This window comes from Heterodontus francisci, chromosome 28 (genome assembly GCF_036365525.1).
Source record: "Heterodontus francisci isolate sHetFra1 chromosome 28, sHetFra1.hap1, whole genome shotgun sequence".
Taxonomy (NCBI): domain Eukaryota; kingdom Metazoa; phylum Chordata; class Chondrichthyes; order Heterodontiformes; family Heterodontidae; genus Heterodontus; species Heterodontus francisci.
In genome coordinates this window covers 26,459,825-26,476,580 of record NC_090398.1, presented here as the reverse complement: position 1 = coordinate 26,476,580, position 16,756 = coordinate 26,459,825, and positions in this window count along the sequence as shown.

Below are 16,756 nucleotides of genomic sequence, written 5' to 3'. Positions count from 1 at the left end.
GGATTGGACAGAACATGGGAATATTTTATGAAGGGTCTGTTGGTTGATTTTTACTGATGTGTAGATTGTGCAGTCTCTGTGTGTCGGTTTGTGTGTGTATCAGTGTCTGTATCTGTGTGTGTGTCTCTGCTTCTGCTGCGTTTCACCCGGTCTCAGTTTGTACTGCACAAGACCACTTCTCTGTTTATATACAATAGGCCCTGTCTTTACTCTGTATCTAACGCCATGCTGCGCCTGCCCTGGGAGTGTGTGATGGGACAGTGCAGAGGGAAATTTACTCTGTGTCTAACCGCACACTGTTCTTGGCTTGAGATTGTTTAATGGGACAGTGTAGATGGAGCTTTACTCTGTATCCCTGGAATTTAGAAGATTAAGGGGTGATTTGATGATAATTTTCAGAAAAATAAGGGAAACTGATCGGGGAGACAGAGAGAAACGATTCCCACTGGCCGCGGAGTCTAGAACTTGTGGACATAGTCTAAAAATCTAAACATAGTCTAAAACCATTCAGGAGTGAAATGAAGAAACACCTCAACACACCATGTGTGGTATCAGTTTGGAACTCTCTTCCACAAAGAGCAATTGATGCTGAGACACTTGTTAATTTTTAAATCTGAGTTTGATAGATTTTTACTAACAAAAGGTATTAAGTGATATGGGGCAAAGACGGGTATATGGAGTTAGATCACAGAAATGTGAAGTGATTAATTTTGGTAGGAAGAACATGGAGAGACAACATAGAATAGAGGTTGCAATTCAAAAGGGGGTGCAGGAGCAGAGAGACCTGGGTGTATATGTGCATAAGTCATTGAAGATGGCAGGACAGGTTGAGAGAGTGGTTCATAAAGTATACAGTATCCTGGGCTTTATTAATAGGGGCATAGATTACAAGAGCAAGGAAGTTATGTTGAACTTGTATGAGACACTAGTTTGGATTGTAACCAGAGAGGATTGGAAAATGATGGTCAGAGCCTCCTCTATTTCCTCCCTTACACCTCTTAACAATCTGGTGAAATCTCAGCTTTCAAAGATGTTAAACCCCTTAATATTTCCTCTCAATATGTTTATCCCATTCAATATTTCAAACTCCTCCTCCTTGACTACAATGTCTATATCGTCCCCTCTTTTGTGAAGACAGATGCAATGTATTCTTTCTGTACCATGCCCACATCTTCCACATCCACAGACAGGAAGGAGGAGGAGAGGCAATTTAAACTAAAGAATACAATTCTAACAGGGGCTGCAGAACAGACAGATGGAGAGACAGAGAGAGAGACAGAGAGAGAGACAGATCTGGGGGGCATTTGTGAACCAATCACTGAAGGTGGCAGGGCAGGTTGAGAAAGTGGTTAAAAGGCAAAAGGGGTCAGTCCTGGGATTTCTAAATAGAGACATAGAATACAAATCAAGGAAGATATGATGGACCTTTGTAAAACACTGGTTTCACCTCAACTGGAGTATTGTCCAATTCTGGACACTACACTTCAGGAAGGATGTGGGGGCATGAGAGAGGGTGCAGAAAAGATTCACGAGCAAGGTTCCAGGGATGAGGGACTTCAGTTACGTGGATAGATTGGAGAAGCTGGGGTTGTTGTCTGTGTCTCTCTCTGTCCTCTAGACTTGCAGGCAGAGAGAGGGCTGTAGAGAGAGACAAGGTTGGAGAGAGAGAGATTGTTGTGGTGGATTGAAAGGGTGAATGTAAGATATAGTAATTTGATGTAATCCTTCTCTGCTGTGTGCACAAACATATAAGAGATAGACATGGAGAGAGAAAGATGGGGAGAGATCCAGAGGGTATATCGTCCATTTTGAACATCCAGCAAGCTATTCCACTGTGGGAGCCATCACACCATCATGATATTGGTTGTGGAAATTTTGAAATCGAAATCCCCGCTTATGAACCTCTGTGCTAAGGGAAATAGGTCCTTCCTATCCACTCTTCGAGGCCCCTCATAATTTTATACACCTCAACTCAATCTCCCCTCAGCCTCCTCTGTTCCAAAGAAAACAACCCCAGCCTGTCCAATCATTCCTTTGGATTTCTTTGTAATTTTGGAACTCTCGTCTGCAAACAGGAATTCATGCTGGTTTAATTGTTAATTTTTAAATCTGGGATTGATAGATTCTTGTTAACCAAAGCTTTTAAGAGATAAGGGTCAGAGGTGGGATATATGGTGTTAGTTAGATCACAGATCAGCCCTGATCTCATTGAATGCTGGAACAGGGTTGCGGGGTTAAATTGCCTCCTCCTCTTCCTATGTCCGATGTTAAACATCCTTATTTCTCTCTCAGACACTCTGTCTGTGTCTCCCTGTTTCTCTCTCTCTCTTTCTATCTCTCTCTCTGTCGGTTTCGGACAGTGTCGAGTGAGATTCACTCTGTATCCACCCCATGATGTTCCTGCCCTGGTACTGTTGGATGGGACAGTGTAGAAGGAGCATTACTCTGTATCTAATCCATGCTGTACCTGTCTGGGGAATTTTGATGGGAGATTGGAAACAGAGAGGTCTGGGACCAGGGTCCTCATGGGGAGGACTTAATGGTGCCTCCTAATTGACCAGTTAGCAATATTCGTGCTCCATGGATGAAAGGGGCAGTGGCTGATTGGATACGACATTGGCTGAGAGAGTGGACAATGGTTGTTTCAGACTGGAGGGAGGTATACAGTGGAGGTTTATATTAGGACCACTGCTCTTTTTGATATATACTAATGACTTGGACTTGGGTTTACAGGGCATAACTTCAATGTTTGCCAGTGTTTGTGACATCTGCAACGTAATAAACAGGGAAGGGACTAGTAGCAGACTTCAGGAGGATAGAGGCAGTCTGGTGAAATGGAACACACAAGAACACATGAATTAGGAGCAGGAGTAGGCCATTCGGCCGCTCGACCTGCTGTGCCATTCAATGGCTGATCTGATTGTGAACTCAACTCCACTTTCGTGTCTGCTTCCCAGAACCCTAGACTCCCTGGTTGATCATAAATTATCTAACTCAGCCTTGAATATATTCAATGATCCAGCCTCCACTGCTCTCTGGGGAAGAGAATTCCACAGACTAACCACCCTCTGAGAGAAGAACATTTCTCCTCATCTCAGTCTTAAATGGGAGAGCCCTCATTTTAAGCTGTGTCCCCTCGTTCTAGACTCCCCAACAAGGGAAACACCCTCTCAGCATCCACCCTGTCCAGTCCCCTCAGGACCTGAGATGTTTCAATAAGATCACCTCTCATTCTTCTAAACTCCAGTGGGTATCGGCCCGACCAGTTCAACCTTTCCTCATAAGATAACCCCTTCATCCCAGGAATCAGTCAAGTGAACCTTCTCTGAACTGCTTCTAATGCAGTTATATCCTTGATTAAGTAAGGAGACCAAAACAGTCCACATTACTCCAGATGTGCTCTAACTAAGGTCCTGTACAGCTGTAGCTACACTTCCCTACTTTTATATATTCTATTCCCCTTGTAATAAACAACACTGTTCCATTTACCTTCTAATCACTCGCTGTACCTGCATAGTAACATTTAGTGATTCATGTACCAGGACCCCCAGATCCCTCTGTCCCATAGAGTTCTGCAGTCTCTCTCCATTTCAATAATATACTGCTATTTATTCTTCCTGACACATTCTACTCCATCTGCCAAATCTTTGTCCACTCTCTTAACCTATGGAAATCTCTTTGTAGACTCTTTATGTCCTCTTGACAGTTTACTTTGCAACCTATCATTGGACAGACACAGGGCAGGTTAACTTCAATGCTGAGAAATGTGAAGTGATGGATTTTGGAAGGAAGACTGTGGGATAGGCAATCTAAACTAAATGGTACAATGTTAAAATGGGTGCAGGAACAGAGAACCCTTACACATACAGGAGCTGACAGTGTCTCTCTCTCTCTCTCTTCCCCCCCCCCCCCGCCCCCACCACCGCCCTTTTTGCTGTTTCTCTTTCTCTTTCAATACCAATCCTGACTTTTCTCAGAATCCATCTTGGTTGAATAGTACCCTGAAATGTTTCAGTCTCACTGTTACAAGGAACAAGTCACATTTCTGTGGTATTTTCTATATCTTAATGATTCAATTTGGAGCTTGGATTGTGTCAGGTAAATGTGGTTTCTCATTCAGACACTCCTGCATTGTGGAACTGTCAGTTATCTGTGCAGGGACAGGATATCGGGGTGTTTGAATGGAGTTGAAGATTTTGGTTGATTGAATAGGGTGTGAATTAGATTGTGGATTGTGTCCCTGAAGGTCTTTAAACCGATGTCCTGAGAGAATGAAGTGGTTTACCAATGTCTGAATAACATCAAAGTCTTTAGACACATGAAAGAACAAGATTGGGGACAATATACAAAAGCTGAGACAGTCAGGCAACAACAGGAGGAAGGTGAATGTCTTTTACAGTTTGTAATCTGAAAGCCTGAGCTAATGACTGAAAAAGCAGGAGTTCAAATCCCACATTGGGCTCTTGTGTATTTGAATTTCTCTGAAAATAAAAAATAACTCTGGAAAAATAAATCCTCCAGGATGAAATGATTCCCTCTCACTGCTCTGACACTCATTTACCTTCAAGTAGTTTTCTCCAGTCCACCTTTTCTAAATCGCCTTCCACTGGCCCAGCTTCATTCCCTAAAACTAAGTGTCAAACTGACCCATCTCTTGTTGACCTTGCTATGTACTGACCTAAAAAAGTTCCCCTGAATGTATATTTAGAATTCTGCATCCTCGATATATTTTACACTAGTCTCAGTTTTCAATATACTGGTTAGGTCTGCACTAGACCCCGTCTCTGTTTATATTACACATGGCCCTGTCTCTGCTATAAAAATGGCTTAAAACGTTGAGAGAAAACCCTCCATGTTATACAGGAGATCATAAGAATTAGAAGCAGGAGTAGGCCATTCAGCCCATCGAGCCTGCTCAACCATTCAATACTATCATGACTGATCTGATAGTGACCTTAACTCCACTTTCCTGTCTGCCCCCCCATAACCCTTGACTCCCTTGTCGATCATAAATCCGTCCAACTCAGCCTTGAATATATTCAATGACCCAACCTCCAATGCTCTCTGGGGAAGAGAATTCCAAAGTCTAGCCAACCACTGAGAGAAAAAAATTCCTCCTCATCTTTGTCATAAATGGGAGAGCCTTTATTTTTAAACTGTGCCCCCTCATTCTAGAATCCCCCACAAGGGGAACATCCTCCCAGCATCCGCCCTGTAAAGTCCCTTCAGAATCTTGTATGTTTCAGTTCCATTAGACATGAATCCATGAGTCGTTCCAAGGCTGGCGGGAGGGTTTAGGGGAGACCAGAGAGAACCCCCGACCTGGTCGTCTCTTTTCAAACAGGAAACCATCAGTACATTGGCAGTGATATTCCTGAAGCCCTGAGGAAGACAGGAGGAGGCCATTCGGCCCCTCGAGCCTGTCCTGCCCATTCACTCAGGTCATGGCTGATTTGCTCCTTATCCACATCGAGCTGTCTCGGCTCCGTAAACATTAATACCCTTTCCTAACAAATCTCTACCGATAATCAGGAATTAATGTCACTGCCTGTTAACACTGGGGAATTCCTTCTCTCAACCTCTCCGTCTCTCTATCTCTCATTCCTGCTAAAGCCATTCCTTAAAACTAACCTCTTTGACCAAGCTTTTGGTCATCAGCCTTAATCTCAACTTCTGTGGGTTTGGGGTCAGATTTTGTTTTATAATGCATCCTGTGTAGCACCTTTGGGACTTTTTATTCCTCACCTTCTCCCTTACCCTGTCTCTCTCTCTCTCTCCCCCTTACCCCATCTCTATCTCTCCTCCTCACCTCGAAGACAAGTATATCCTTCCTTCAGTACCGAGACAAGGACTGTACACAGTACTCCAGGTGTGGGCTCACCAAACCCTGTACCATTACAGCAAGACTTCCTCACTCTTGTACTCTAACCCCCTTGCAATAAAGGCCAACACTCCATTTGCTGTGCCTGCAAGTTAACTTTCTGTGATTTGTGTGCAAGGATACCCAAATCCCTCTGAACACCAACATTTAATAGTTTTTCACCAATTTAAAAATGTTCTGTGTTTCTATTCTTCCTGCCAAAGTGAAGAACCTCACATCTCTCCACATGATATTCCAGCTGCCACTTTCTTGCCCACTCACTTAACCTGTTAATCTCCCTTTGCAGTCTCTTTGTGCCCTCCTCACAGCTCACAGTACCACCTAACTTTATATCATATAAACCAAACATAGGCCGTGTTTGAAAGAGGCACTTCTGTCCTGACAAGTGTTATGATACAACTGCTTGATATTTTGTGAGGATATTTTGTCAATCTGATTTCACAGGGACCAGGAAATTTTTTCTTTCCTTTTCTTGTCTTTGGGGTCAGGAGGTTATGGGTCAATCCCAGTGTCTGTGACCCCTGACCCAGCACTGTGACCCCGAGGGGGAGTGGGGGCGGGGGAGCAGGGAGAGGGTCAGTCCCAACCTCTTAAAGGGACACCGCACCGTCAGAACTGCTCCTTCGGATTTAACCTTCGAGTGAGTCAGTAGGAGTTTGAACAAGGATGGGAACAAAGTGACATTGAATCTTCCAATATTTATTTATTCAGTGATGTTAATAAACAGCAAATTATTGAAATTCACACAAGTAATATTGTGAATTTGGATTAATAATTTTAAAGGAGAACCTGTTGTTAATTAATTCCATTTCATTTGTCAAAAATATCATCAGGACCTTGTTTAGTTCAGGATGGAATATTAATAAATCCCTTAGGAAGACAGGAGGAGGCCGTTCGGCCTCTCGAGCCTGTCCTACCTCTTTGAGACATTTTCCTCCTCACCCTCTCCCTTACTGTGTCTCTCTCTCTGTCCCTCAGCCAGACTCTCTCTCTCCTCCTTACCCGTCTCTCTCCGTCCTTCACTCTGTCGTTATCTATCTCTCTCACCCCGTCTCTCTCTCTCACTCTCCCTCACCCCATCTCTATCTTTCTTTCTCTCTCTCTCCTTCACCCCATTTCTCTCTCTCCCTCACCCCATCTGTCTCTCTCTTTCTCTCAGAAGAGGACCATAGAATCGTCGAGTACTACAACACAGGAGGAAGTGATAGGATCAGTAATCTTAAAGGAGAAACTATTGTTAATTAATTCCATTTTAGTTGCCAAAAACATCATCACGACCTTGTTTATTTCAGGATGTAATAGAAATAAAGCTCTTAGGAAGACAGCAGGAGGCCGTTCGGCCCCTCGAGTCTGTTCCATCCCTTTGGGATGTTTTATTCCTCTCCCTCTCCGCGTGTGACTCTCTCTCTCCGTCCCTCACCCTGTCTCTCTCTCCCTCAGCCCATCTCTCTCTCCCTCGCCCTATCTGTATCTCTCTCTCTCTCTCTCTACCTCATCCCATCTCTATATCTTTCTCTCTCACTCTCTCCCTCTCCCTTTCTCTCTCTTTCTCTTTCTCAGAAGAGGACCATAGAATCATAGTGTACTATAACACAGTAGGAGGCGATTCAACCCATTGAATCTGTGCTATCTCTTTTGAAGAGCAGTCCAGTTAGTCGCACTCTCCCGCTCTTCCCCCATCACTTCATTTTTTTCTGTCATTGACTGTCCATATCTTGTCTTGGGAATGCAGTATATAGCACATTCCATAGCGATGTCTGTGAAGTGTTTATTTGTACAAGTGAATTGACCATTTAATATTTTTGACTGACTTAACCCTTGTGTTCCCACAAAGATCAAGCTAGCAAATTCAACAGTGTCCACTTTGACTTCATCCCATCGTGTCTTATGTACATTCTCACAGGATAGCAGGTATAACTGTCGTCAGAGTATTCAGCTGAAAATTGATCACTTACATTGTTATTTCAGTCTATATTTACAGTACACACGGTACCTTACTGTTGCAATAAAGTCAAATAGTATCTATTCATCCCACTGGGGCAAAATTTCACTGGCTCAACATTCTCACCAAATACTAAAACATTCCAGAAAGCGAGGCTCACAAATTCAACACAAGTTTCCTTTTTTTGATTCTCCCTGGCCTGTTCTGATTCTCTGAGGGATTACTGATACTTATCCTCCACATGAGCAGTCGTCATAATCCCGTGTGCCTGTCCTGCTCCCAAACCTGGCATCCCCTTACATTAAGGCAAGTGATGCAGGAGTGTCTCGGTGACTGAGGCAGGTGAGTCTTGAGCCTGTGAGTGACCCGGGTTAATCCGACACTCCAGGCAAAAGGTGGTAGTAGTTTGGAACGTGTCTTCTGCACACGCACATTGATGCAGAATTAATTGTCATTTTTAAATTGAAGATTGATCTCATCAAATGCCTTTTTAAAAATTGAAATATTCTTCTTTCGCTCTCTGTCCCTGAGTCACTCTGTTTCTCTGTTTGTGTGTGTTTCTGTGTGTGTGTCTATCCCTGTTTCTCTCCTCTCTCAGACCCTTTGGAAAGCTCCACATACATCAGTTTGCCATTTGAAGTCAGCTGCTTTTGGTTTCACCGTATCTGCAGAGGTTGCACTTCCTTATGCAGGCTGGTAAGAAACCTGTATTCCGCAGATGGCTCCCATGTTCCCGTGAAAATTTAGATGTTGTGCGTGTCCAGTATTTTTTCCATCAGCTGTCCCTTGAAATTTTTGAAGTATCTTTGAAGACGTGTGTTATTTATTGTGGAACGGGATCTGTGTGGGACCTTTGAGGCTGCTGCACGCAGATTTGCATGAACACTGACCGACACTCTCCCTGCCAATCTCTTCCTCTTTCTCTCTGGTACTCTCTCCCCATTGCTATCCTTCCCTCTCTCTGTTATTCTCTCTCTATATCTATCCCTGTCTTTCTCACTGTTACTCCCCATCTGGATGGAGGAGGAGAAAGAAAGGCCTAAATAGAGGCAGATTGATGCTAAATCAATTGTTCATTTTTAAATCTAAGATTGACCTTCTCGAATGGCTTTTGGAAATTGAAATATTCTTCTGACATTCTCTGTCCCTTGGGCAGTCTGTGTGTGTCTGTCTGTCTGTGTGTGTCTGTCTGTCTGTGTCTGTCTGTCTGTGTCTATGCCTGTTTCTCTCTCCTCTCTCAGAATTTCAGTAAAACTCCACATACATCAATTTTCCATTTTAAGTTGGCTGGTTTGGTGAGACCACAACTGCAGAGGGTGCACTTCCTTCTGCAGGCTGGTGAGAAACCCATATCCCGCTCTTTAACGGCATATTCTGTCTGCTTTGTATACTAAATTGATTAATCCCTAATAATTGATCAAATCTGACATTGATCACTATTTGAAAGTCTCAAGGTTTACTTTCCTCCCAGGGCTGATTAAAAGTTCGAGTTTACCTCAGTGTTTGGGAAATATCAAACCCTGATCCCACACCCAGCAAAGCATTTTATATGATAGGACGTTGCAAATGTTGTTCTACTCAGTACGCACGGTACCTTCATGTTGTAATAAGATGTTATAATTTCTATTCAGATAACTCTCGTGCCACAGGGGCAAAATTTCACTGGGTCAACATTCTGACCAAACACTAAAACATTACAGAAAGCGAGGCTCACAAATTCAACACAAGTTTCCTATTCTGAGTCTCGCTGGTCTGTTCTGATTTTCTGTTGGGTGACATCAGCCCAGATTTTGTGTTCAGACCTGAACCCACAAACGTATAATTCAGAGGCAGGATTATTACCCACTGAGCTCCCTTTCCTATTTGATGATGCTCCCTCAAACCAACCTCTGACCAAGTTTTTGGTCGTCTAGTCTAATATCTCCTGAAGTGAAACGGTGTCACAATTTAATTTTCTTTATTCATTTGTTGGATGTGTGCGTTAGTGGCCAGGACAGCATTTATTGCCCATTCCTAATTGCCCTTGAGAAGGTGGTGTTGAGCCTCCTTCTTGAACCGCTGCAGTCCATGTGGGGTAGGTACACCCACAGTGCTGTTAGGAAGCGAGTGCCAGGATTTTGACCCAGTCACAGTGAAGGAGCGGCGATATAGTTCCAAGTCAGGATGGTGTGTGACTTGAAGGGAAACTTGCAGGTGGTGGAGTTCCCAAATCTTTTTCCTGTTTGTTTGCTCTCTCTCCCTCTCCTTCTTTCTAGACCTCCCTGTCCTCCTGTCCCTCTCTGTCACGAGAACCGAAGAACAGAAGGAAGTGGGTGCAGGAACAGAGAGACCTGGGGATGTCTGTGCACAAATTGAAGGTGGCAGGGCTAGTTGAGAAAGTGGTTAAAAGGCATATGGGATCCAGGCTTTGTAAATAGAGGCTTAGAGTATAAAAGCAAGGAGGTTATGATGAAGTTTTAAAAAACACTGCTTCATCCTCAACTAGTATTATGTCCAATTCTGGACACCGTACTTTCGGAAGGATGTGGGGGCAATAGAGAGGATGCAGAAAAGATTCACGAGCAAGGTTCCAGGGATGAGGGACTTCAGTTACGTGAATAGATTGGAGAAACTGGGGTTGTTCTCCATAAAGAAGAGAAACTTGAGATTAGATTTGATAGAGGTGTTCAAAATCATGAGGGGTCCTGACAGAGTAGATGTAGGAGTAGGAATGCAGCACGTAGGACATTCCAGACCCATTTCTGTTGAGTGTTTACTTAAACAAGTGAATTGACCATTTAATATTTTTAACTTACTTAACCCTTGTGTTCCCACAAAGATCAAGCTAGCAAATTCAACAGTGTCCACTTTGACTTGATCCCATCGTGTCTTCTGTACATTCTCACAGGATAGCAGGTATAACTGTAGTCATAAAATTCAGCTGAAAATTGATCAGTTATTGTTATTTCAGTCCATATTTACAGTACACACGGTACCTTACTGTTGTAATAAAGTCAGATAGTATCTATTCATCCCACTGGGGCAAAATTTCACTGCTTCAACATTGTCACCAAATACTAAAGCATTCCACAATGCAAGACTCACAAATTCAACACAAGTTTCCTTTTCTGAGTCTCACTGGTCTGTTCTGATTCTCTGAGGGATTACTGATGCTTATCCTCCATATGAGCAGTCGTCCTCATCCCGTGTGCCTGTCCTGCTCCCAAACCCAGCATCCACTTACAATAAGGCAAGTGAGACAGGAGTGTCTCAGTGACTGAGGCAGGTGAGTCTTGAGGCTGAGCCGGGCACAGTGAGTGACCCGGGTTAATCCGACACTGCAGGGACAGTTTAAACGGAGCTTTACTCTGTATCTATCTCGTGCTGTACCTTCTCTGAGAGTGTTCGATGGGGCAGTGCAGACGAGGAGAGTTATTCCTTACCCATTTTAAACATGGAGAGGTTATTCCTTCAAGTACATATCCAAGAGATTGTTTTAAATGTGATGAGGGTTTCTGCCTCTACCATCCTTTCAGGCAGTGAGTTCCACACACCCACCAGCCACTGGGTGAAAAAACTATTGATGTGTTTCGTTCAGTTAAGTTTGATGTCAATGTTTCCCCAGGATGTTGATGCTGGGGGATTCAGCGATGGGATAATGCTTTGAATGCCAAGGGGAGGTGGTTGGATTCTCTCGTGTTGCAGATGCTCATTGCCCGGCACTTGTGTGACGTGAATGTTACTTGCCACTGGTCGGCCCAAGCCTGAATGTTGTCCGGGTCTTGGTGCATGTGGCTCTGGATTGCTTCATTATCTGAGGCAAAATACTGTGGATACTGGAAATCTGGAAACCATCGAGCTGAATCACTAACTCTGTTTTTCTCTCTCCACAGATGTTGCCTGACCTGCTCAGTATTTCCAGCATTTTCTGCTGGGATTTCATTATCTGAGGAGGTGCGAATGGAACTGAACACTGTGCAATCATCAGTGAACATCCCCACTTCTGACCTTACGATGGAGGGCAGGTCATTGAGGAAGCAGCTGAAGATGGTTGGGCTTCTGACACTACCCTGAGGAACTCCTGCAGTGATGTCCTGGGACTGAGATGATTGACTTCCAACAACCACAACCATCTTCCTTTGTACTCGGTATGACTCCAACCAGTGGATTCCCACTGACTTCAGTTTTACTCGGGCCCCTCGATGCCACACTCGGTCAGACGCCGCCTTGATGTTAAGGTCAGTCTCTCTTCCCAGTCGCAGACAGGAGTGAATCGTTCCCTTTGACCCATTGTGTACTGAACATGCTCTGCTTCTTCACAGCCTGATACAGGACTGTACACGGCCGATTAATGTAGCCCATCAAACACTCCCAGAGCAGGTTCAGCACAGCTTAGGAATAGAGTCTAGTTCCTTCAACATTCTCTCTCTGTCTCTCCCTCCTGCTATCTCTGACACCAGGAGAGTGACAGAGGGAGAGAGGGTTTGATATGCAGACAGAGAGAGGGCTGTAGAGAGGGACAAGGTTGGAGAGAGAGAGATTGTTGGAGTGGATTGTAAAGGAGAATGTAAGATATATTAATTTGATGTAATCCTTCACTGCTGTGTGCATAAACATATAAGAGATAGGTACGGAGAGAGAAACATTGGGAGAGATCCAGAGGGAATATCCTCCATTTTAAACATCCAGCAAGCTATTCCACTGTGGGAAACATCACACCATCATGATATTGGTTGTGGAAATTTTGAAATCTCTGTCCCCGCTTTTGAACCTCTGTGCTAAGGGAAATAGGTCCTTCCTATCCACTCTATCGAGGCCTCTCATAATTTTATACACCTCAACTCAATCTCCCCTCAGCCTCCTCTGTTCCAAAGAAAACAACCCCAGCCTGTCCAATCATTCCTTTGGATTTCTTTGTAATTTTAGAACTCTCGTCTGCAAACAGGAATTCATGCTGGTTTAATTGTTAATTTTTAAATCTGGGATTGATAGATTCTTGTTAACCAAAGGTATTAAGAGATAAGGGGCAAAGGCGGGATATATGGTGTTAGTTAGATCACAGATCAGCCCTGATCTCATTGAATGCTGGAACAGGGTTGAGGGGTTAAATTGCCTCCTCCTCTTCCTCTGTCCCTTTGGTGTACATGGTCTACCAGAGGGCATTTGATACAGAGCCGCACAACAGACTTGTGAGCAAAATTACAGCTCGTTGAATAAATGGGACGGTAGCAACATGCATATAAAACTGGCTGAGTGACAGGAAACAGAGAATAGTGATGAATGGATGTTTTTCGGGCTGGAGGAAGGTTTGGAGTGGAGTTCCCCAGGGATCTGTGTTGGGACCCTTGCTGTTCCTGATGTCTATTGATGTCCTAGACCTCGGTGTACAGGGCACAATTTCAAAATTTGCAGATGATACGATACTTGGAAGCATTGTGAACTGTGAGGAGGATAGTGTAGAACTTCAAAAGGACATAGACAAGTTGGTGGAATGGGCGGACAAGTGACAATGAGGTTCAATGTGGAGAAATGTGAAGTGATTAATTTTGGTAGGAAGAACATGGAGAGACAATATAGAATAGAGGTTACAATTCTAAAGGGGGTGCCGGAGCAGAGAGACCTGGGTGTATATGTGCATAAGTCATTGAAGATGGCAGGACAGGTTGAGAGAGTGGTTAAAAGGCATAAGGGGTCAGTCCTGGGATTTATAAATAGAGACAGAGAATACAAAAGCAAGCAAGATATGATGGACCTTTGTAAAATACTGGTTTCATCTCAACTGGAGTATTGTCCAATTCTGGACAGCGTACTTTAGGAAGGATGTGGGGGCATTAGAGAGGGGCAGAAAGGATTCACGAGCAAGGTTCCAGGGATGAGCGACTTCAGTTACGTGGATAGATTGGAGAAACTGGGGTTGATCTCTGTGTCTCTCTCTGTCCTCCTCTCTCTGTCTCTCCCTCCTGTTATCTCTGACACTAGGAGAGAGACAGAGGGAGAGGGGGTTAGATATGCAGACAGAGAGAGAGGGCTGTAGAGAGGGACAAAGTTGGAGAGAGAGAGATTGTTGGGGTGGATTGAAAAGGTGAATTTAAGATATATTAATTTGATGTAATCCTTCACTACTGTGTGCACACACAGAGAAAGATTGGTGTTTAGAATGAAATATTGGTAGAGAGGGAGAAATGTAGATCAAGTTGGGGCCCAAGTGACCGGTTCTCATGATTTAGAGGGAAAACGCTCCATTGTAAACATCCAGCAAGCTATTCCACTCTGCGAGCCATCACACTTTCATGATATTGTTGCGGAAATCTTGAAATCTATGTCCCTGGTTATTGACCCCTCTGCTAAGGGAAATGGGTCCTTCCTGTCCACTCTATCTAGGCCCATCAGAGGTCTACTCTGTATCTAACCCCATGCTGTACCTGTCCTGGGAGTGTTTGGGGACAGTTCAGGAGGGAAGAGTGGGAACAGGTATTTGGATTGAACTATGAATTGCCGATAAAACCGTTGTGGATCAGAGACTGTCATCCGCTTCCTCATTTTGGTGAATGGACATCTGCCTATTTAACGTACCTTTATCTCTCTCTCTCTCTCTTTGCAGTGTCCCACTAGTCACAGTCTGCCAACCTGAAAATGACCCATTTATTCCTACTCTCTGTTTCCTGTCCATTAACCAGTTCTCAATCCATGCCAGTATATTCCGCCCAATCCCATGTGCTCTCAATTTTGTTTACTAACCTCTTGTGTGGGATCTTCTCAAAAGCTTTCTGAAAATCTAAATCTATCACATTCACCGGTTCCCCCTTATCTATTCCGCGATGTTACATCCTCAAAAAACACCAACAGGTTTGTTAAAGATGATTTCCCTTTCATAAATCCATGTTTACTCTGACCAATCCTACCATTATTTTCTAAGTGTCTGCTTATCACATCCTTTTATTATAGATTTGAGCATTTTCCCTGTGACTGATGTTAGACTAACAGGTCCGTAGTTCCCCATTTTCTCTCCCTCCTTTTGTAAATAGTGGGGTTACATTTGCTACCTTCCAATCTGCAGGAACCATTCCAGAGTCTATTGAATTTTGAAAGATGACCACCAATAAATCAACTATCTCTACAGCCACCTCTTTCAACACTCTGGGATGTAGAACATCAGGTCCAGGGGATTTATTTACTTTCAGACCCATTCATTTGTCTGGTACTTTTTTTTAGCTAATATTTCTAGCTTGCAGTTCCTCATTTACACTAGTTCCTTGATTCTCCATTATTTCTGGGAGGTTTTTAGTATGTTCCTCTGTGTCGACAGACACAAAGTATTTGTTTAGTTTCTCTGCCATTGTCCTATGATGAGAGACTGAGTAAATTGGACCTGTATTCTCTGTTACCCTCTGAATCCCAGTGTCTCCCCCTCTGTAACCCTCTAAATCCCAGTCTCCCCCCCCTGTTACCCTCTGAATCCCAGTCTCTCGCACTCTGTTACCCTCTGAATCCCAGTCTCTCGCACTCTGTTACCCTCTGAATCCCAGTCTCTCGCACTCTGTTACCCTCTGAATCCCAGTCTCTCCCTCTCTGTTACCCTCTGAATCCCAGTCTCTCGCACTCTGTTACCCTCTGAATCCCAGTTTCTCCCTCTCTGTTACCCTCTGAATCCCAGATTCTCGCTCTCTGTTACCCTCTGAATCTCGGTCTCTCCCTCTCTGTTACCCTCTGATTCCCAGTCTCTCGCACTCTGTTACCCTCTGAATCCCAGTCTCTCCCTCTCTGTTACCCTCGGAATCCCAGTCTCTCCCTCTCTGTTGCCCTCCAAATCCCAGTCTCTCCCTCTCTGTTACCCTCGGAATCCCAGTCTCTCCCCCTCTGTTACCCTCTGAATCCCAGTCTCTCCCTCTCTATTACCTTCCAAATCCCAGTCTCTCCCTCTCTATTACCTTCCGAACCCAGTCTCTCCCTCTCTGTTACCCTCTGAATCCCAGTCTCTCCCTCTCTGTTACCTAACCAGAACTTTCTAAATGTTTCGCATAACCTCCCTGATCGAGGCAGTCTGGTGAAATGGAACACACAAGAACACGAAAACCCCCAACACCAGATTGGACAGAACAAGGGAATACTTTATGAAGGGTCTGTTGGTTGATTTTTACTGATGTGTAGATTGTGCAGTCTCTGTGTGTCGGTTTGTGTGTGTATCAGTGTCTGTATCTGTGTGTGTGTCTCTGCTTCTGCTGCGTTTCACCCAGTCTCAGTTTGTACTGCACAAGACCATTTCTCTGTTTATAATACAATAGGCCCTGTCTTTACTCTGTATCTAACCCCATGCTGCCCCTGCCCTGGGCGTGTATGATGGGACAGTGCAGAGGGAAATTTACTCTGTGTCTAACCCCACACTGTGCTTGGCTTGGGAATGTTTAATGGGACAGTGTAGATGGAGCTTTACTCTGTATCCCTGGAATTTAGAAAGTTAAGGGGTGATTTGTTGATAATTTTCAGAATATTAAGGGAAATTGTTGGGGTAGACAGAGAAACTATTCCCACTGGCTGCAGAGTCTAGAACTTGTGGACATCGTCGAAAAGTCTAAACATAGTCTCAAAACCATTCAGGAGTGAAATGAAGAAACATTTCAACACACCGGGTGTGGTATCAGTTTGGAACTCTCTTCCACAAACAGCAACTGATGCTGAGACACTTGTTAATTTTTAAATCTGAGATTGATGGATTTTTACTAACAAAAGGTATTAAGTGATATGGGGCAAAGACGGGTATATGGAGTTAGATCACAGATCAGCAATGAACTCTGAATGTCAGAACAGGGTTGAGGGGCTAAATGGCCTCCTCCTCTTCCTCTGTCCTCTGACAAATATTCTGCTATCACTCTCTGTGTCTGGGTCACCCTCTCGGTCTGTGTCTCTTTGTGTCTCTTTCTGTCTGTCTGTCTCTCTTTCCCTCCTCTCTCAGAACA